The following is a 22,029-nucleotide window of genomic DNA, read 5'->3' as shown; positions in this document are numbered from 1 at the left end:
TCCTCCCACAGTCCAAAGATGTGCAGGTCAGGTGAATTGGCCATGCTAAATTGCCCGTAGTGTTAGGTAAGGGGTAAATGTAGGGGTATGGGTGGGTTGCGCTTCGGCGGGTCGGTGTGGACATGTTGGGCCGAAGGGCCTGTTTCCACACTGTAAAGTAATCTAATCAATAATCTAATCAATATGGTAAATGCAGGAAAAGGATGTTCCAGATGCCATGTAAGTCCAGAACCAGGATCACAGTCTAAGGATTGGATCATCAGGTTGGCCACTTAGGACTCAGATAATGAGAAATTTCTTCACCCATAGAGTGGTAAGCCTGTGGAATTCTCTGCCAGAGAAAGTGGTTGAAGCCAAAACATTGAATGTTTTCAAAGAGCTAAATGTAGTTCTTAAGAATAAAGCGATCAAAAGGTATGGGTAGAAAGAGTGAATATGGTGCAGAGTTGGATGATCAGTATGGTCATATTGAATGGCAAATCATGTTTGAAGGCCTGAATGGCCTACTCTTCCTCCTATTTCCTTTCTTTCTCTGAATGGGAACTTCATGATGCCTGTGTTTGACTACACATGAGCATGGCTGCTGTTTGCTGTCCCACATGCACTTATAGCAACAACAAGTGTTAATAGTTTCCCCATTATTTTTTCTCCAAACTCCAGGCCAAAAATTCCTCAAAGAACTTCAGACAGAGTTTCATCAATCACTGAGCGTCTGGATGCTATTTCAAAGGAACATAGGGTCTTTAGTTAAAAATCACACAACGCCAGGTTATAGTCCAACAGATTTATTTGAAAGCACTAGCTTTCGGAGTACTGCTCCTTCATCAGGTGATTATGGAGTATAGGATCATAAGACACAGAATTTCTAGCAAAATTATGTCTTACGATCTTATACTCCACAACCACCTGATGAAGGAGCAGCGCTCCGAAAGCTAGTGCTTCCAAATAAATCTGTTGGGCTATAACCTGGTGTTGTGTGATTTTTAACTATGTACACCCCAGTCTAACACCGGTACCTCCAAATCATAGGGTCTTTAGATCATACAATGATAAATGGAAAACTATTTAATTGAACAAGAGTGTCTAATGGAGATCCATAAGGGCCTGTTCAGGCTTGCCAATAATTCACAGTGTTCATAAGGAGTTACATGTAATTTTGTAAAATTTGCTCATATCAGTAAGCCTAATGTCGAGTATAAAGGGGTTTGATCGTATTTAAGATCTGCTAAAGAAGAGGATGGACTAATGATGGCAGATAGATAGACAGGCAAATTAAAATAATATATAACAAATTTGTGATTATCAACCAGTCACTGAAAATTTCCAATCAATATTAAACCGTTATCAACACCATGAAGTAACAAAATAAGAGGACACAGTAACATAGTGGTAACATCACTGAATCAGAAAACCTGGTTAAAATTCTACTAAAACAGCTGGTGGAATTTAAAGATAAATAATGACCACGAAACTACTATTGTCAGGGGTGCAAGACTCAATGGTGGGCAGTCAGCATTACTGAGAGGAAAAGGCAAGATGAAGACCTTAAGATTAGTAGTCAGTTGCAATGAGAGGAGTGGGCAAGGTGGGGACCTGATAATTACCTGGCAGGGGAGAGCCCATGACCCAGAATGTTGTTCTATCAGGATGAGTCTGAGCTGAGAACCATCATCATCATCAGAAGATCTCATGGTCAACGCTAGATTGTGATTATGAATGGAACTTCGAGGATTGTTGGAGAAAGTGAAAACTGTAGATGCTGGAGATCAGAGGAAGAGTGTGGTGCTGGAAAAGCACACCCAGTCAGGCAGGATTCCCAACTTCACCCCTACATCCATTGACGTATTACATTCCTGGCTACCTTCCCCCTCTCATTTATTTCTCAGCCCCCTTAATCCTGATGAAGAGCTTATGCTTAAAACGTCGACTCTTCTACTCTTTGGATGCAGACTGACCAGCTGTGCTTTTCCAGCACCACACTCTTCAGCTTGGAGGTTTGTTGGCTGAGCTCAGCTGCAATTGGTGGATAGTTATGCTGACGTCAGCCAAACACTAGTTCAGTAACCAACCAACCAGAGCAATGGCTTATGTAAGCACCTGCACCTGAGGCCATGGAATCTGTAAAACAGAGTCAACAAATGTGGTGCTGGAAAAGCACAGCTGGTCAGGCAATATCCAAGGAGCAGGAGAATCAACGTTTCGAGCTTGAGCTCTTCATCAGGAATGTGAAACAGTCGGGGTAACTGTGAAGAAGGTGGAGAAAGGATTGCTGGTTGCCTGGACCATCTTTGGGAAGTGACCCTCCTGAATTGCTGCTGGTTCCAAGCAGCAAATATTATCTGTCTACCAAATCTCCCCAGTCAGGTGTACTTCAACATGACCTTCAAGAATGTAAAGTAGTATGAACGTCTTCTGAAAATACTTGAGGAGATAAAAATGTGATTCTTTGACCTCTCTGCACAGAGGAGCCAGCTTGTTATAATCCATGTGTATGACTCCAATGTGCTGGCAACAGATGTCCTGACCTTCTGCTTTGGAATCTGGACCAGCAAGCGGCAGGTCAAGGTGACCCTGAAGGTGAATGCTGGTGGGAACATCCCTCACATGCCCTCCAGCTTTGAGATTAGAAGGAGTCGAGGCTACTTGACATATACAGGGCAGCCTGGAGTATAGCAGACATGCGGGAGGTCAGGGCAAATGGTAGCAGACTGCAAAGTGACCCTCTGCAGGAACTGTACACAAGAGGGGCACCTGACTCAGGACTGCAAAGAGTCCAAGAGCAACCTGAATGGGGAAGCAGGACACCTGTACAAAACCTGCCCAAAGACAGAGGGGCATCACGTACCGCTCAAATGGCCGGAAGTGGCAACGTGAACTGTGAGCCTCCAAAAGGCAGTAAGGTGTTGGCCTCCAGTAAGAGAACCGATACAAGGAGCACCTAGAAGGAGTAACAGGCTGGAGAGGGAACAAAGCAAACCAGCACAGTAGCACAGCAGCTGACTTAACCTCCACCTGAATAGACAATGGAGAAGGAGGAAATGAGGGAAGTAGAAGAGTAGATAACAGTGAGAAATAACCAAAAAGGGAAAATGCATCAGGCCTCCAAGGCCGACAGCAAAATGGAAGGAGTCAACTGCCTGATGGATACACCAGCAGCTCCTCTGATGATGAAGACACACAGAGATGGTCACCAACAGATAAAGAGGCACAGTATTGCAGGAGAAGAAGAGGATTAACCCCCCCCCAACCCAGAAATGCTGGTGAAACATAACTTGCAGCATCACGAACTAAGGGGTGTCCACTGGGCCACAGCAACAGTGACTCTCCTGTTAAGGAGCTGAGCATGACTGCCCCTCTGTCAAACTCAAAACCAGACCTTCCTGGCTTTGTCCTTGCCTTGACGACACCAAATCAAAGCAATGCTCCCTGACAGGAACAGGACAGCTACCTCAGTGCTAAGAGTGTCCAACAGTTCGCTTACACCACAATTATGCAGGAACTCCCCCAGTGACAAAATCATGGGTGAACTGACATTGGGTCTATGCATAATTCGATAAAATCTCAAAATTGCCTTTAAAATTGACACCATTAATGTATGTAGCATTAAATCTACTATGCTCACCTGGCCAACATGTAAACGGACCTCCTGTTTCTATAGTAGTGCGGGATACCACACCTCAGCAACTATAGGAAATGGTTAAGCTTGTGGATTAATGGGCCTTCGATTTGGTTGGGGGAAATGAATAGCCTGGGTATTCTGCTGCAGGGAGGCAATTTCACCATCTCCGAAGTTAAAGAGGTGGTGGACGCGCATCTCCTCATGGTAGATATTATGTACAGCAATACTCCCCTGAGACTAAATAACGTATTTGCCCCAGTGGTGGTAAAGAGTGAGTGGCTAGTCATCCTGCAGCAGCTCTCACTGCTGCTGGTGCCATCCTGGCTAGTCTTTCTGGTCAGAGACTTCAACTGCACCATTGATGCAGACAGATGGGGCTGACAGCAAATAGAATACCACATCTAGATTCTTGATGGAATCAGTTAATGTCACCAAGCTGCATGATGTCTTCAGCATCCCTGCAGAAAGACAGCAGTGTAGATACACCTGGTTGCAGCCAGATGGGTCTTTTTGCTCAAAGATAGATTTCCTGTTTCCATCACTCACACTCTCAGTCAGATCCATCAACATCAAGCCAGTGTTCTTCACTGACGACTGCCTCCTGCTCACTGACTGTCAACTATAGGGTGACCATCCGGCTGGCAAGAGAATGTGGAAGCTGAATATCAAACATTTGACCCCAGGGTTTAAACTGCCAAACTGGTGGGTAACAGTCAAGGGGAACATCAAGAGGTTCTAAATCATTAAAGATGTTCAGTGAGTGAGAGAGAAAGATGGAAAAAAGTGTCCAAACACCAGACAAAATTTGCAGAGCCTGGTCCTGCTGCAGATGATGGAGGTCCATGTCAAAGAGGATCTCTAGGAGCTGAAGAGCCAACAAGCCAACTCTTTGCCTTGCAGGCCTTCAAGATAATCTTCTGGTCTGGGATCCACTCCATGGAGCAGATTGAGATGTGTTCATGTTTCTTTTTCCAGGAAGTTCACAGAGAGAGCTCTGTGATCATCAATCTGAAGGAAGAAGATGGCTCAGTAATGTCATTTCAATCTCACATCCTCAACAAATCCTTTTAAGCCAGAAACACAAACAGAAATTGCTGGAAAAGCTCAGTGAGTCTGGCAGCATCTGTGCAGAGAAATCAGAGTTAACATTTCAGGTTGAGTGCCTTGACCCGGAACATTAACTCTGAATCCTCTTCACAGATGCTGTGAGGCCCATTGAGCTTGCCAGCAGTTTCTATTTTTGTTTCTGATTTACAGCATCAGCCGTTTTTTCAGTTTCCGTTATGTCAGCCTATATAACAGGAAGCACACAGACTGTACAGCCCCCTCCATTGTTCCTTCTTCTATCACAGAGGTCTTAAATGATGACACACAGAGGAGACTGGACCAGATGTTATTTCTTGATAAGCTGACCAAGGCCCTTGAGTCTTTATAAAAGAATAAAACTCTCAGAAATGGCATCTTACTGGCCAAGTTGTATTCAGCTCTGCGGGACTTGATTGGCCAGGACCTTCTAGAAGTGTATAACAGTATGCTTCTATCAGGTAGCCTGTGTGAATCCATGAGGAAAGTATCATTTACAAGCAGAAGGGGGAGAAGGAGGATATTAAAAATTGGCAACCGGTCTCATTGTCGAATGCAGATTTCAAATCCTGTCGAAAGTCAACACCAACTGAGTCAGGTCTGCTCTAGGACTGGTGAGTCGCTGACCTAATCTGTGCTGTACCAGGCAGGAAGATATCTGAGAGCCTTGCGCTCAGGGATACAATTGCCTATGTACAGGACAGGAGGTTGGACATCTACCGGTAGGACAAGAAATTGCACACCTACCAATGGCACGTGTTCTTCAAAATGGATTTTGGAGAGTGTACCTACAATTGGATTGACTGCTCTGCACCAACATCGTTAGTACAGCCTCAATCAAGGGGTGGAAAATCAGAAAGCTTCCTGATCAGATCCAGAGTAAGGCAAGGCCGCCCACTCTCTCCTTCTTTGTTTGTGTGTTGTAGACAGCCTTTTGCTGAGTCAATCAGGATGGATGTGAGCCTAACAGGAGTGGCTTCCAGGCAATTGGGGCCTGCAGGTCAAAGCTTCCCTGTACATGGACAGTGTAGTCATTTTCTGCTCAGATCCACTGTCTTTCCTGAGCATCTGCAACCTGTTTGAACTGGCCTCAGGAGCCAAGGTAAATCGAGGCAAGAGCGAGGCCCTCTTCTTTGGGAACTGGGCCAATGGATCCTTTACTCCTTTCATTGTCAGAACAGATTACCTGTAGGTTCTGGGTATTTGGTTTGTAGGGGCTATAGTGTGCACCAAAACTTAGAAGGAGAATATTGTGAAGCTGAGGTAGAAAGTAGGCTTTTGGCAGCGACACTCCCTCTTCATCATGTCTAAAAACTTGGCCATCACGTATGAGGTAGTTTTGGTATTGCTATACGTCGCACAGATCTGACTAGTTCTCTGAACCTGCAGTCACCTGAGTCATCTTCCACTTCATCTGGAGGTCAAAGATGGATTGAGTACATAGGGACACCATGTACAAAGCCCTGGATAGGGGGGGTGGTGTGGCGGGGGTGGTGAATAGAAATATTCATCGTCACCCTCAATCTGATGGCTGCCATTGTATCTGAGTACATCAAGCTGTGTGTAGGCAATCAGTAAACAAACATCAAGTGTATATCTACATACTGAGGTTCTACCTGTCCCTGATGCTGCCAAGGATGGTTGGGCCTCGGCATCATGGATTGGTCCAAGTAGTTGAACTTTTTGGAAATGAAAAAACCTTTAACCACACATCGATCGGGAAGTGGTCAGCACGTATTATCTTTGAAACCCTGAAGGCAAAAGAGAGGGTCGATCTTGTCATGCGGTTCCCTGAGAAGACTGTCAAAGTCATGTAGCAGAATGCCTGATTTCCAACAAGCATCAAGATACAACTGGGCTGGTGGCGAGAAGGGTACTGCCTGTTAGATCCTTTATGTATGACCTGGGTCTCTCTGCACCACTGCACGCGGCCCTTGAAGCATTTGCAGGGAAGAAACTGTCACACATTTCCTTTTGGAATGTGCCTTTGCAAAGAAGGTCTGGAGAGAAATGAATGGTTTTTGTCACAGTCTGTCCCAAGCAGCTCCGTGATACAGGACTCTGTGCTTTTTCGCCTGTTTCCTAAACATCGATTGCATCTGGAAAAGCATCAGCTCCGTGAAAGGCACACATTGATCTGCCTGAAAATTGTTGGTGTAGAGTTAACCTTGACTGAGTGCTCCAGATTGGCACATTCCAAGGTTCAGGACAATGTATTGAGTGACGCAATAAAGTTTGGGGCAGCTGCCACCAAAGTGCAGTGAGAAAAGATCACCATCTGAGGTCTTTCTGCCAAAGTACAATGGGCATCCGTTCAGTCATCAGCCCTCTTGGTGCCTCAGAAAGAACATAAATATTTTTCCTGCATGAGTAGAAATTGCCAGGTTTTTTTGCAACTGCAGAGAAGCTCTGAGAAACGTCAAAATTGCAATATTTTGTTTTCTTTCTCTCTGCAAAGACTGTACAGAATTGATTTAGAATTTTTGTATGTACTTATAGATGATTTTGATGAATAAAGTTTATTTTTGAATGAAAAAAGGAAAATCCAGCAACGTAATTGAGAGAAGTGGACAAAGCTACAAACCTCAGATAGGCAGTCAGCATCACCAAGAGGAGTGGGCAAGATGAGGCCCCATGGCAGTCAGTCAGAGGTAGAGTTAGATTAATTGGAGCTGATTAGAAGCAGCTGTAATACACAGAAAGGAGTTTACCTCATACTATGTATAGACTGTCAGTACTCAGACACCGAGATACTGAGGTTCGACGTGTCCTTAGTTTTGCACAGGATGGATCTGGTCTGATTATCTCAGAACATTCAAAGTAGTTAGATTCTACCAAGTGTATCATCTGTCCCTTGTGAAAATAATTGTAAAAAAACACTTTTGACCTCAAGTCCATCAGGTGGTGTTCAGTATGTAGCATACTCGAGACCTTGCGAGAAAAGGAGTAGGGTTGATTCTATTTGGTGATTTCTAAAGCGGAATGTCAAAGTCAGTTAACTGAATGCCTCAACACCAGAACTTTCCAGTAGGCACCAATATAGCAATTGGTTGGTGATGTGAGGGGCACTATCTATGAGATCCTTCATGGATGCCCAGACTCTCTCCACAACTGGATGCTGCCTTCGATGAGGCTGCAGAGGGCAGACACTGTCAGACAACCCCTTTTGGAATATGCCTTTGTAAAGAAGGCCTGGACAGAAATGCAATGGTTTTTGTCGAGGTTCATCCTGAGCAGCTCTGTGACACAGAACTCTGTACTCTATGGCTGTTCCCTGGGACAAATATAGACTGCACCTTGAGGACCATTAAATTGATGAAAGACACTCTTTGGTCTGCAGGAAACTTGTTGGTTTTCCAGTATAAAGACTTGACCTTGACCGAGTCTTGCAAACTGGGGCAGTCCAAGGTTGAGAACTAGATGCTTGGGACAGCTGCCAGTAGATGCATTAGGAAAGGCCACCATCTCATGTCTTCCTGCCAAAGTATAGTGAGGGTCTATGAACGTCCGAGACCCCCTTACTGCCTTTTTAGGAATGTAAGTAGACTCTTTGTAAGAATCGACAATGCCTTTGTTTTGCAACTGGATGAAAGGTTGAGGAATGTGCTTTCTTTTCTGTCTGTGCAGAATTATATTGGACTTGTGGGCTATGTACGTACTTCTAGGTACTTTTATGAATAAAGCATACATCTGCGATAAAAAGATACTAAGAAAGGAGTTTGCTATTTGGTGAGTATCTGGTAAGTGGTGTCATTTATTTCTATTCTTAAATGTCAATATAGTCCACAAATTCTAGTAAAGTTAAAAACTCGATATAAGGCAAACAAAAGTAAGTGAATTATTAGAATAAGAGATCAGGGAGGCTTAAAATAGGCTGAGAGAGAGGCGCAAGGTTTTCGGTTTGGGAATCATAAAAATCAAAAGGATGACCTGACTGGGGACCAAGATCAAGGAGAGCAGGAGTTGAAAATGCTAAAGGAGAGGGAGCGAGTTTCAAGAACCTTCAAGAGTGACATTGCAGGGTAAAGGGAAGTGCAACAAGTGGTTCAAATGATGATCTTGATAAGTAAAACCAGGTAGGTATTTCTACTGTCCCATCTTTAAAGTGAAATTTGATCTTTCATTTCGATTAAAAGCATGAGGAATAAGGTAAGGTGCCTGATGTGTACTTAGTTTAACCTTGATAAAATAAACAGAAAGACACTAGTTTAGTGGTAAGTAATGACAAAAGAGCTCAGCCCAATGGAATGTTTCTTCTGTGTGATGTAAGAAGTTAAGGACTCTTCCAATGTCCACATATGCAGGACATGTCTTCAGGTGAAACTTCAGATCTGGACCAGCAGTTGGTGTCACCGTGTTAAGGCTGAGATCTTCATGATATAGTGAGGCGGCCACACTATAGGTAAAGTACGCACAGGCAGAATCAGCCACCTCCAGAAAGTATAAAACCATCAGGTAGGTAGTGCAGGAATCCTTTGGGGCTATCTGTTTCTCTCTAACTGATTTTGGATACTAATATGGGAAATGGTTTCTGAGGGGAATGCAGTGACTACCAAGGCTGTGGCACCATACGTAGCTCAGCTGCAAGTGAAGGGAGAAGAGTGCAGTATAGATGGATTCCTGTATTGTAACAGGAACACTCAAATGTTTTGACAGCTTCAGACTTGACACCAGGATGGTATGTTGTCTCACTGGTGCTAGGAGCAAGGATGTTACTGAAAGCTGCAGAATACAGAGGAACCTCAAGTATCCAGCATTTGATTATCCGAATTTTGGATTATCTGAACAAGATCGCAAGGTCCTGATGCTTGGCTAAACTGTGTTATCTGGCATTTGATTATCTGAACGTTCGATTATCTGAACAAAATACTACCTGCCCCTGTCGTTCAGATAATCGAGGCTCCTCTGTATTCTGAAGGGGGAGGGAAAACAGTGTGTACGTATTAATGAATAGGTACAAAGTGAGTTGCAGCCCTGAAGGTCGAATATAGGAAGCTAGTAAATAGAAAGCATGTAGTAATCTCAGGATTACTCACAGTGCTACATTCTAATGAGATCAGGAATAGGGGAATAGACAAGTTGACTGCATGGCTGGAAGGTTGGTGTGGGAAAGAGGGATTTAGTTTCTTGAGGCATTAGGACAATTCTTGGGGTGATGGGGCCTAAACAAGCTGGCTGGATTATACCCCAGCAGAAAGTGGACTAATGTCCTCATGGGATATTTGCAAGTACTGTGTGGAGGTCTCAACTAGATTGGCAGTGGAATGGGTGTCTAAATGGATAGACAAGAAGATATGCAAAGATGGAAATGAAAGATGGAAAGGTAGAGCACAAGAATGGAAGGCAAAGGGAACAAGAGCTAGCAGAAAATAGGCTGGAGTACAAAAATGTGCATAAAATCATCAAACATGACATGTCTAAACATAATGAATTCAACTAGACAGAGCATTTGCAACAAGGTAGATGAATTAACAGCACAAATGGTTGTATACAGATACAGTGTGATGCGGATGCAGAGACAAAACTGTGGGGTGACCAAGGCTGTGAATTAAAAATCCAATGGCATTCAATCTTTAGGAAGAACAGGTGAGAAAGAAAAGAAGGTGGACTGGCATTGTTAGTGAAAGATTAAGTCAGTGCAAAAATGAGAAGGAATATTAGTGCAGTAAACCTAGATGGGGTATCAGTCTGGCTGAAGGTAAGAAGCAGCAAGAGGTGGAGGACATTAGTGCAAGTTGTCTATAGGGTTCTAAACAGTAGTAGTGAGGTGGGTGTTAAACAGGAAAAATTATATATATATAGCTGCTGCAATAATCATTGTGATTTAATAATGTACGTAGATTGGACAAACCATATTTACAATAATATAGTGGAAGATTAATTCCTGGAGTGTGTACACATTGATTTTTTTGACCAGCATATTGAGGAAAGAACTCAAATCTACCCTAGATTTGTGCAATAAGAAAGACTTGATACTCTTGTTGTGAAAAATCCATTAGAAAAAAACGTGACCAAGACATGATAAGATTCTTCATTAGTATAGTAAGTCCAGTCTGAAGCTATAGTCTTACAGTTAAACAAAGAAACCTACAAAGGATTGAGTGGTGAGTAGGCAACTAAAATGCAGGACAGTGGGTTGGCAATGACAAATATTTAAGGAACAAATGAACACATTGCAGCATTTATACATTCCTTTTCGGTAAATGATTATCAGAAAATGTTGTCCAGCTATGGTTAACATAATGGTTAAGAACAGCATTAGATTATATAGCAGAGTTATGAATCAAAACATGCAGAGCAGAAGAGACCTTTTGATCCTCTGAGTTACAGTGCCAGTTATACACTACTACCACCACTAGATTATTGAACCAGCAATTGGTTTTTGCAACAATTGGCAGTGGTTTCACGGTCATCATTAGGTTCTTTATTCCAGATATTTGCCATGGTAGGATTCAAACTTAGATCTGTAGAACATTAGCTGAGTTTCTGGATTTATAGGCCATCATAGGAGACCATCCCTAGTTGCAAGAAAATGTAGTGGGCCTGACGACTGGGAGAAGTTTAGAATTCATCAACCGAGCACTAAGAGGGGAGTAACAGAGGGTGAGAATAAGCATGTAGCTTAAAAGGGGACTAAAAGAGTTTCTATTAGTGTGTAAAAAGAAGACAACTAGGGAAGACAAATGTAAGCACCTTGCAGTCTGAAATGGTAGAATTGATAATGAAGAACAAGGAAATGGCGTAGTAATTAAGCAAATATTTTGCAAAAGAAGACATAAATAACTTCTCAGGAGTATTTAGGGAAGCAAGGGTCTCTTGGGAAAGAGAAATTAAAGGAAATTAATGCCAATTTTTAACAAAATTGCTGGAGAAATTAATAGGACTGAACATCGATAATTTCCCTGAGACCGATACTTTACATCCCAGGGTACTAAACAAGGGGACCACAGAATTAATGAATGTGAAGTTTATCTTCTTCCATGATTCTATTGTTTCTGGTACAGACCCGATAGATTTGAGTGTGGCAAATATAAATCAATTATTTAAAATTAAAGGAAGGAGAAAACTAGCAATCATAGACTGGTTAGCCAAGCATCAGAAGCAGGGAAGTTGCTGGACTCTACTATAGAAGATTTGATAATAGGACACTTAAAAAGTGTCAATGCCATTTCACAAATAGTTGTACATTGGTATGATTTGATTGTAATTACAGAGACATAGCTGTGTGATGACCAAGGCTGGGATTTGAATGGTATTAATCTTTGGGATGGACACGTCGAAAGAAAAAAAGGAGGTGGAAAGGAATTGTTAATAAAAGATAAAATAGATTTATGAAAGGGAAATCATGTTTGACAAACTTACTGGATTTTTAAAGGAGTTAACTAATATAATAGATGGGGAAGAACCAGTGGATGTGGTGTATTTGGGCTTTCAGTAAGCTCTTGATAAAATCCCACATAAGAGGCTACTGAGCAAAATCAAAGTATGTGGGTATGGTGGCAACATGCAGGCATGGATTGAGAATTGGTCAGCAGAGAGGAAACAGACAGTAGGAAGCAATGAGTGATTTTCAGAGTGGAAAGTGGTGATAAGTGGGATAGCACAGGGATCAGTGCTTAGCCCCCAGCTATTTACAAAGTACATCAATGGTTTAGAGGAGTGATCAAGTATAATGTTTCTGCATTTACTGACAATATAATCATTCACACTCAGGTGGGAATGTGAGTGATGTGAAGGAAGTAGAGAAGCTTCAGGGTGATTTAGAAGAATTGAGTTATTGGACAATTACATGGCAAATGTAGTATAATGTGGATAAATATGATGTTGTTCACTTCAGTAGGTAAACAGAAAGGTAGAGTATTATTTAAATTGTAATAGATTCAGAAAGATTGACGAACAAGTGGACTCAGTCTCCTTGCACATCAATTATTGAAAGAAAGTATGACAGTCCAGCAAGCAGTCAAGAAGACAAACAATATTTTGTTTTCATTGCAGGAGTGTTAGAATGCAGGAGCAAGGAATTCTTACTGCAGTTGAGGCCATATATTGTCTGAACGTTTGGTCTCCTTACCTAAGAAAAGATACACTTTACACGGAAAGATTGCAACAAAGATTCATCAGGCTGATTCAAGAGATGGCATGTTTTGTTGTAGGATAAAAGATTGGTTTGACTGGGTCTGGATTCACTGGAGTTGAGATGAATGAGAGGGGATCTCATTGAAATGTATACGATTCTGACAAGGCTGGAGGCAGCAATGATGTGTCACCTGTCTGAGGGTGCAGTGCAAAGGGTTACAATCTCAGGATATGCTGTTAGACATTTCAGACTGAAATGAGAGATTTCTTCATTCAGAGGTTTGTGAATCCATGGAATTCTCTACCATGAAAAGCTGGAGTTGAAGCTACTGAATGTATCTAAGAAAGAAATAGCTAGGTTTTTAGAAGCAAGGGTGTCAAGGGATAAGGGGAGAGTAGGACTGTGCCATGCCATAGAGGATCAGCCACATTCATATTGAATGCAGAGTGGACTTGAAGGACTAACTGGCTCATCCCTGCTTCTAGTTTGTTTCTATCTAGATTTTTAAAAATACATGGTTCATTAATGTCCTTTAGAGAAGGAAACCTACTGTCTTTATCCTGTGCAGCCTACATTTGACCCTGAATCCACAGCAATGTGATCGACCACTAATTAACTTCTAAATTTACCTACAAGCCTTCAGATTAAGGGCAGTGTGGAAAGGACATCGAATGTTGAACTCCCCAGTGACACCTTCCTCCTGTGAAAGGAAAATACAATCAGATGCACCTTCCAGTTGTTTGATTATAAAAGAATGATTTGTTTTTACATGGTACCTTTCCTGATCACTGGATGAATAAAAGGATTCAGTTGACAAAACCCAAACCTTTTTATATTAACATATACCCAGCATTTGCAAAATTAATGAATGAGTAGTTGCCAACAGCTATTAAATTTTATTTGCTACCAGATGATAGAAAGTAATATCTATTAGTAATTCTATCAATATCTCATTACTTTGTAACAACTGCGTAATTTATTTTCTGTCAATGTTTTTTGATGATGAAATATAAGTTATTTTATAGGTTCGAACAGAATAAACTTTTTTTATATGTAATATTTGAAATTATTGAAGTCTTAGTTTCTCCACTAAAAGAGGGAGACTTGCATTTACATAGCAGCCTTCATAACCACATCACAATCAAAGATGCAGCAAGCTCCCATCCCATAGAGTGGAATGTGTTATCGATCATATAATCTGTTTTTGTGATGTTATTTGAGGATAATTATTGGTCATCTCACCACAAAAAAAAAATGCTCTGGATGTTGTCAGTAGAACCATAGAAATGATACGGCAAAATGAATGGGCCCATCTTGTCCATTACAACCTAAAGACCACTCAGGTGCCCTTTCTAATCCCATCTTCCTACACGTGGCTAATAGCCTGCCACTTTATAGCAGGTAAGATGCAGACCAGGCATTTTTAAAAAGAGTTTAGGATTTCTGCCTCCACCACCGCCTCGGGCAACAAATTCTATACATCCACCAACCTCTGTGTAAAAACGTTCTTCCTCATGTCTCCCCTAATCTTTCTGCCACTTAGCTTGAATCGATGACTCTGGGTTTTTAAACTCTCTGCCAAGGGAATAGGTTCCTCCTGTCTACTCATCTCTACCTCTCAAAAGTTTGTATAACTCAATCAGGTCTTCCATCAGCTCTCTCTGACCCAAGGTAAACAACCCCAATCTCTCCAGTGTTTCCTCATAGCTACAATTCTCCAACCCTGGAAACAGTCTGGTATATCTTTGCACTCTCATTCCTGTAATGTGGTGAGCTTAACTGCACATAGTACTCCAATTGTGACCTGACCAGTATAGGTTTCAACATTTTAACCCTACTTTTATATTCTAGACCTCTGCCAATGTATTCTACATCTCTATCAATGAAATAAAGATAGAAAATGAAGTGAATACTAAACAAAAACTTGAAAAAAAAGGCAGCCAAGATAACAAAATATGAGTTAAAATTTCAGATTCTTAGCAGTAGGCTGAGATTGTGAGATAAAGTCAGTGGTGTGTCAGCAGCAGAGTGGCTAACAAGTTGCTCCAGTGAAAAGATCCTACTTACTATTTTTAGAAACATATATAAGTCTGTGGACTATGAGAAACTAGAACATGGAATAGTTGGACAATTCCTGGGTTACAGAGGTTTACCATATGACTTCTTGGAAGTCAAAACATCAACAAGAACTGTCCATTGTCAGCTGTCAATGAAAAACCAGTAATTTTAGGAATGCACATCCCCAAAACTTTTAAAGAGAGATTAAAGATTTGTTTTATAGCTCCAACTGCTTGACAAATTGACAGATTTGGAAGTGGCCCAGCGCTGAAGGTTACCCAGTTACAGCCTTTGAACTAAAGTTGCTTTTTAAGGCCACAACAAGACATGAAAGCTATGTAAAGACTTGCAATGAAAGGGACTGCAATGTCTCTCTCTTAGTCAGTAAATAAATAATCGTTACAGCAAAACCAGCTAAAATGTTTTTCTTTCTCAGTAATTCTCTTTTTAAAAAGATATAGTTTCAAATAAAATACTCCAAACTATTACCAATCTGAATCTCAGATCTGGATCTTCTATCAGTCTCTGACAGCAATCAGATCTCAATAGGAAATCAAATTTAATCATTCTGTCTTCGACCTGAACACTTGATCTGCAGGAGTATTGTTCTTTTTCTTCCGAATGTTTTTCCCAATCCCCTCATGCCTTTGCAGAGCTGTGTAACTGCCTTTTCACCTTGTCTGTCTTAACATGCCTGTGTAAAGAGGAGATAGCACTGTATCTTAGTTGATAATTGTTTTTGCTATTTGTTTGAATAATGTTTGTTTTTCATAGCAATTATCAACTAAAATAGCACTGCATCTTAGTTGATCATTCTTTTTGCTTTTCTTTTGAATAATGTTTGTTTTTCATAAGCAAGTTATTTTTGAGCTTATTGAAGAATACCTGATGAAAGTTTATTTTGTTTGAGATAACAGAAATAAAAGGAAGCAAATTGAACATTTTGGTGATTAATTAAAACATTAACATTTTTACTGTGGCGTGTAGAGCAGTGGAGTGTAATTACCAGCATACGCTTCCCATCAGAGTCATTAACACTCTTCATTTTTATGACACAAACACTCACTGGGTAGAACTTTAACCATGTTACACCTTCCCCACAATGGAACAAGATGTGTGCACCAATCTACTCTCTTGGTTTTCCTGGTTCAAACCCAATTTAGGTTAAAATTTAAAGTGCAGCAGTACATTTGAGATACATGTTGCCAGACACAGGGGAAGATTTTCACTCAGACGACGTTATAGTAACTGATAGTGTATTATAAAGACTCTCCTGAGTAGGATGTAAGTTTGCCCGCTGAGCTGGAAGGTTCGTTTTCAGATGTTTCATCACCATACTAGGTAATATCATCAGTGAGCCTTTGGTGAAGCACTGGTGTTATGAACCACTTTCTATTTATGTGCTTAGGTTTTCTTGGGTTGGTGACACCATTTCCTGTAGTAATGTCATTTCCAGTGGTGATAACATTTCCTGTTCTTTTTCTCAGAGGTTGGTAAATGGGGTCCAAGTCAATGTATTTGTTGATAGAGTTCCAGTTGGAATGCCACGCTTCTAGGCATTCTCATGTGTGTCTCTGTTTAGCTTGTTCTAGAATGGATGTGTTGTCTCAGTCGAAGTGGTGTCCTACAGATGAGGAAGGACACCACTTCGACTGGGACAACGCATCCATCCTAGGACAAGTTTTATGTAAATCTATAAAGTAGTACAAACAGTTTCTACCCTTCGCTTTTGAATCTCTTTCTGACTAGAATCTCACTCCTACTGAATAATGATTCAGCTTTTTAAAAAAAATCCATCATTAATTCAACAAAATACCTAAATACCTAATTACAAAATTTGCCCACCGGGGATAAAGGGGAACTATTAGATGTGCTGTATTTGGACTTCCAGAAGGCATTTGGCAAAGTACCTCACAAAGATCAAGTCTCAAGAACCTACAGTGTTGAAGATTGTCATGGATAGAGAATTGGCCTGTGGGCATGAAACAGTGAGTAGAATAAAGTTTTCTTTCAGGTTACAGATATATAATCAGTACAGTCCCACAGTTCCATTGTTCACAATATGACTTAGAGGAAGGAAGTGAACGTATTGTAGACAAATTTGCAGAAGACACAAAGATAGTTGGAAAAACAACTTGCGAGAGGGATACACATATTTACAGACTGATACTGACAGATTAAGAAAGTGGGCAAAAAGCAGGCAGCTGGAGTGTAATGTGGGAAAATGTGAAGTTGTTCATTTCTGAACATGGAACAAAAGAACAGTATTTTTTACATGGAGAAAAAACTTCAGAAAACTGCAACACACAGGGACTTGGGGCACTTTTGCATGAAGCATAGAAAGCTAGCACACGGGTGCAGCAGATATTCAGGAAGGCCAAAGGAATGTTAGCCCTTATCCAAGAGGGTTAAAATATAAGAATATGGAATTGTACAGGACGCTGTTGAGACCACATCTGGAGCACTGTGAGCAGTTTTGGTCTCCTTATTTCAGGAAATACACAATTTAATTAGAAGCATACTGGGATGATCCCCAGTATGGAGGGATTGTCTTATCAGAATAGGTTAAACAGGTTGAAACTCTATTTGTGGGAGTTTAGAAAAATGAGAGATGATCTCATGGAACCAGATAGGATTCTGAAGGGCTTGACAGGATAAATGCTGAGAAGATGTTTCCTGTCATGGGAGATTCTAGAACCAGAAGGCATAGTTTAGAATCAAAGGACACCAGTTTTAGACTGTGATGAAGAGGAATTTCAACACTCAGAGGATTGATAATCTTTGGAACTTATAGCCACAAAGAGCTGTGGGCAGAGTCTTTGTATATATTTAAGACTGAGGTAAATTCTTGATCAGTATGAGAATCAAGGGTGACAGGAAAAGAGCAGGAAAGTGGAGATGAGGAATATTTGATTAGCCATGATCCAGTTGAATAGTGAATCAAGCTTGAGGAGCTGAAATGCCTACTCCTGATCTATTTCTAATGGTCTTATGGAGCAGCGGAACCAATAAAAAAAGTCTAGAAAGTTAGGAACAACGATAGGGACTAAATGGAAGTAGTGTTAAATATGACGATGATACATGCCAGTACCCATGGTGCCTATTGGTGGGCACTATATGCTGCCTCTCCAAGGACACCAGGGTACAGACATAGCTGTAACAGACATTTTGCACAATAAAGTAGGCCAAAAGCTAGTGATGTTTAAGGGGAAACGGAGGTCAGAGGGAAGCCACCAAAGCTACCTTCACCATGGGAAAACATTGTGCGGAATGTGTACTAACCACCTTCAAATGTCTGAGAGGCATCCAAAGCTTTCGCTATAGGCAATTACTGACTTGTGTGCAACAATACCTATGATTCTGCAAATTTGCAAGGAAACTCATGCCAATTGTCTTCAAGATAAAGTGGACCATAAGTTCAACTTCAGCAGCTTTGTATTATGAGGGAGATATCTATGATATTTCCCAAGATGCAAAATGTGAGCACATGGGGGATAATACCTGCCCATTGAATAATCAGCTCCATTTATCAATCAGAAGATATTTTACTTCTTCATCTTCATTCTGACTGTAATCACCTGGAAACAAGGATGCAGATCTGTCATCAGGGAGCTCTAATGATGCCTACATTTTAAGAGCTGCCAGCTGTCAGAGTTGTTTAAATCCACAGTGACAAGGGCTACCCTTAGTACATGGATCATTAAACCAGTACTTCAGTCTAACACAGCTCCTGACCTAATTATAACCTGAACGAAAACATGGACAAAAGAGTTAATGTCCAGAGTTGAGATGAGAGTCACTGCCCTTGATACCAAGGCAACATTAGACCAAGTTGCAACAAGGAGCCTGAGCAAAAGTTCAGTCAATAGAAATTATAGGTTGGAGGTTAATTCAAAAGATGGTGGTTGCGTGTGTTGGAAAACAATCATCTCAGTTCAAGACATCACTGCCTGAGTTCCTCAAATAATGGCTCTGGACCCAAACTTCCTCAGCAACTACACCAATAATCTACCCTCTATCATGAGGACAGAGGAAGAAAGTTTGTTAATATTTTCAAAATCTTCAGCTCCACTCATAATCCCTCCAATATTGAAGTAGCCTGGGCCATTACAAGAAAACATAACCAGGCGTGGATTCATATGCGAAGAGTAACATTAGCAGCGCATAATTGCCAGGCAATAACTGTCTTCAACAAGCAAGAATCTAACCACTGCTCCTTGGTATTCAGCAGCATTACCATTGTTGAATCTCTCACTAGTAAAGTTCTGAGGATACCATTGGCTAGAAAATTAATGAGACCAGCCACAAAAACACTGTAGCTACACAATAATTAGATAATTCTGCTGTGAGTAATTTAATTCTTGATTCCTCAAAGCTTATCTACCATCTGCAAAGTACAAATCAGAAATGTGATGGGAATTGACCTGGATGAATGCAGTTCCAACAATACCCAAGAAGCATGACGCTATCCAAGGCAAGGCAAAGCACTTGTTCAGCATTTCATCAATCAGCTACATCATTCACACCTACTGATATTCAGAGGCATCAGTATTTACCATATGCAGTATGCACAGCAACAACTCAACAATACCTTCTAACCATTTGACCTCTGTGATCGAAAGGAGAAGGCAGCAGATGCATGGAATAACCCTCTTCTGAACCCTTCTAGCTCTCCTTTGTAATTATCTTTCAAATCCATCCATTTGATCAAGCTTTTAGTCACTTATCTGAACACCTTTGGTTTTTGGCTTTGGCAACTCATATTTTGTCTCACTTCTGTGATACTGTATATCATTTGATGTTTTCGCACACAAAAAATGTTATGTAAATGGTAAATTGTTGTGGTGTGATAATGTGCAGTTTACTTATTCATTAAAATAACAGGCAAAAGATTTTCATATAAATGCATTCATTGTTTATGGTGTCCCGTCACATATGCTGACTTTCGTCCATTTAATTTACAATACCAGCTAATACTCATATCTTTCGTGATATGTTTCTTTAAAAATATATTAGGAGTGCAGGATCAGTTCAACAATGTATGAAGTGAATTGCAGGTAGCTGAAAGTAGTCCCAGGTGATCTGTGTGTTAACATGAGTGAATTAAAAGAATCAGACAATATACTCTATGCAATTGTTGCTCCCAGCTGGGGAAATGATGCATGGAATAGCTGCTGAATAAAAATGAATTACAGTTTGAAGCAAACTAGAGATTGCAGCATCTTCCTGTGTGTACAGTACAATCCAAATGTGATCAGTAGAGGGCAAGACTATTCAGTTTTCAGAAGCTTGCACAATAGTTGTCAAAAATATGAATATCTGCTGTAGTTACTGAACACCTCACAGGATATACTTAGCCTTAAAATGTTGCAACATGACAGTTAATGATCCCACTTCATGGCTTGTTTTATCTTGATTTTAGTACATGCTGCTTTGCAGATTTTGTTGTTTGGTATGACCCTGCTCTTTCCTCAGCTCCTGGAAAGCTGGGGCACACTGGGGAGTGGGACATTGTAAATCCCAAAATAGCAATCCTCACAATAAATGGTGCAATTCATCTCTGTTGTTTGCAGATAAATTTTCTACAAGATTAATAGAATCAATTCACTGATATCAAGACATTCTGCAACATTTATGAACATGGATACAATTGTTATTAATGCAAATTGCTTCAAAGCCTATTTTTGCTCCTTCAGGAATCAGTGACAAGAACATCTACTTTTGTTTGCACTAATATTCTCAATTTTCACTGAATTATAAGAATAACCAAATAACCTAAACTGCAATCAAATATCAATAAAATCATCCTATAATAATTGTTAAAATTTCAGATATGACAGCTGGATATGATGCAAGATGTCACGCTACAGTTACATACTTTGCTTTACTTTATTATTTCATGATTCGTAGTGTTGTTAGTAAGGCCAGCATTTGTTGCCTATCTTTAATTGCCCTGAATGGCTTAGAGACTCATTTCAGAGGACAATTAAGAATAAATCACATTGGGTCTTGTGTGACTTGTTGGCTAGATCATGCAAGGATAGCAGATTGCCTTCCCAAAGGAAATTTAGTAAACTAGATATCTTTTGTTTTGCTTCAGATTTCCAGCATCTGCAGCATTTGATTTTAGTCATGGGTTTTTATGACAATCAATGATAGTTTCATTGTCACCTTCACTGAAAGCAGCTTTCAACTTCAGATTTACAACCACCTGATGAAGGAGCAGTGCTCTGAAAGCTAGTGCTTCCAAATAAACCTGTTGGACAATAATGTGACGTTGTGTGATTTTTAACTTTGTACACCCCGGTCCAACACGGGCATCTCCAAATCAAAACTTATGAACCAAAATGGTTTTTGAGATTATATGCATGATTAACCCGTGCCAGTTAGCTGTGATACAGGCATCAGCTCAAATTTGTGGTATGCCCTGTTTAAATTGATTGTAGTGTGCAGTCGATGCTACCAGTGCTGATCATTGGTTGAATGGATTATCAGGAGGGTTGTTATCGCAAGTGCATGGTGTTATCCTAATCTGTGCCTCTTACAGGGATGCTCCATTGTGGCTGCTGGAAGTGATGAAAATATTATCATAGACCTATTATAAAAGCTGAGGATGATGGTGGGATCCAGTTACACTGGGAATGCCACCAGCCCTGCAATCCAGAGGTTAATCCCTTGGGTATAAAGGTTCCAATCCCACCATGAAGTTTAAATTCAATTCATAAATCTACTCATTATTTTCTAATCATCTCTGGCTACTGCCATGATATCAGATGACTGGAGGATTGCTAGTGCTGTACCTTGATTCAAAAGAGAGTAAGCATTGAGGTCTCAAGCTTAATATTAATATGCAGTGAATGAGTGCAAAAGATATTCTACTGTAGATATTTTACTGTAAATGTACAGGCTTTCTTAATACTGTACCAGAAAAATCGTGCATGGAATTAACAATAGGTGCATGGGAATGGAGGTGGTAGGTCAGAGAGGAGGGTGGGGGAAGGTAGCAAATGGGTGGATGGAGGTGGGGATGAAGGTGATAGGTCAGAGGGGAGGGTGGAGCGGATAGGTGGGAAGGGAGATTGGCAGGTAGGACAGGTCATGAGGATGGTGCTAAGCTGCAAGGTTGGAACTGAAGTAAGGTGGGGAGAGGGGAAATGAAGAACTGGTGAAGTCCACATTGATGCCCTGGGGT

This window comes from Chiloscyllium plagiosum, unplaced genomic scaffold (genome assembly GCF_037043375.1).
Source record: "Chiloscyllium plagiosum isolate Xiang-an unplaced genomic scaffold, Cpla_swu_hap1 HiC_scaffold_4, whole genome shotgun sequence".
Classification (NCBI taxonomy): domain Eukaryota; kingdom Metazoa; phylum Chordata; class Chondrichthyes; order Orectolobiformes; family Hemiscylliidae; genus Chiloscyllium; species Chiloscyllium plagiosum.
This window is presented reverse-complemented; position numbering follows the sequence as displayed.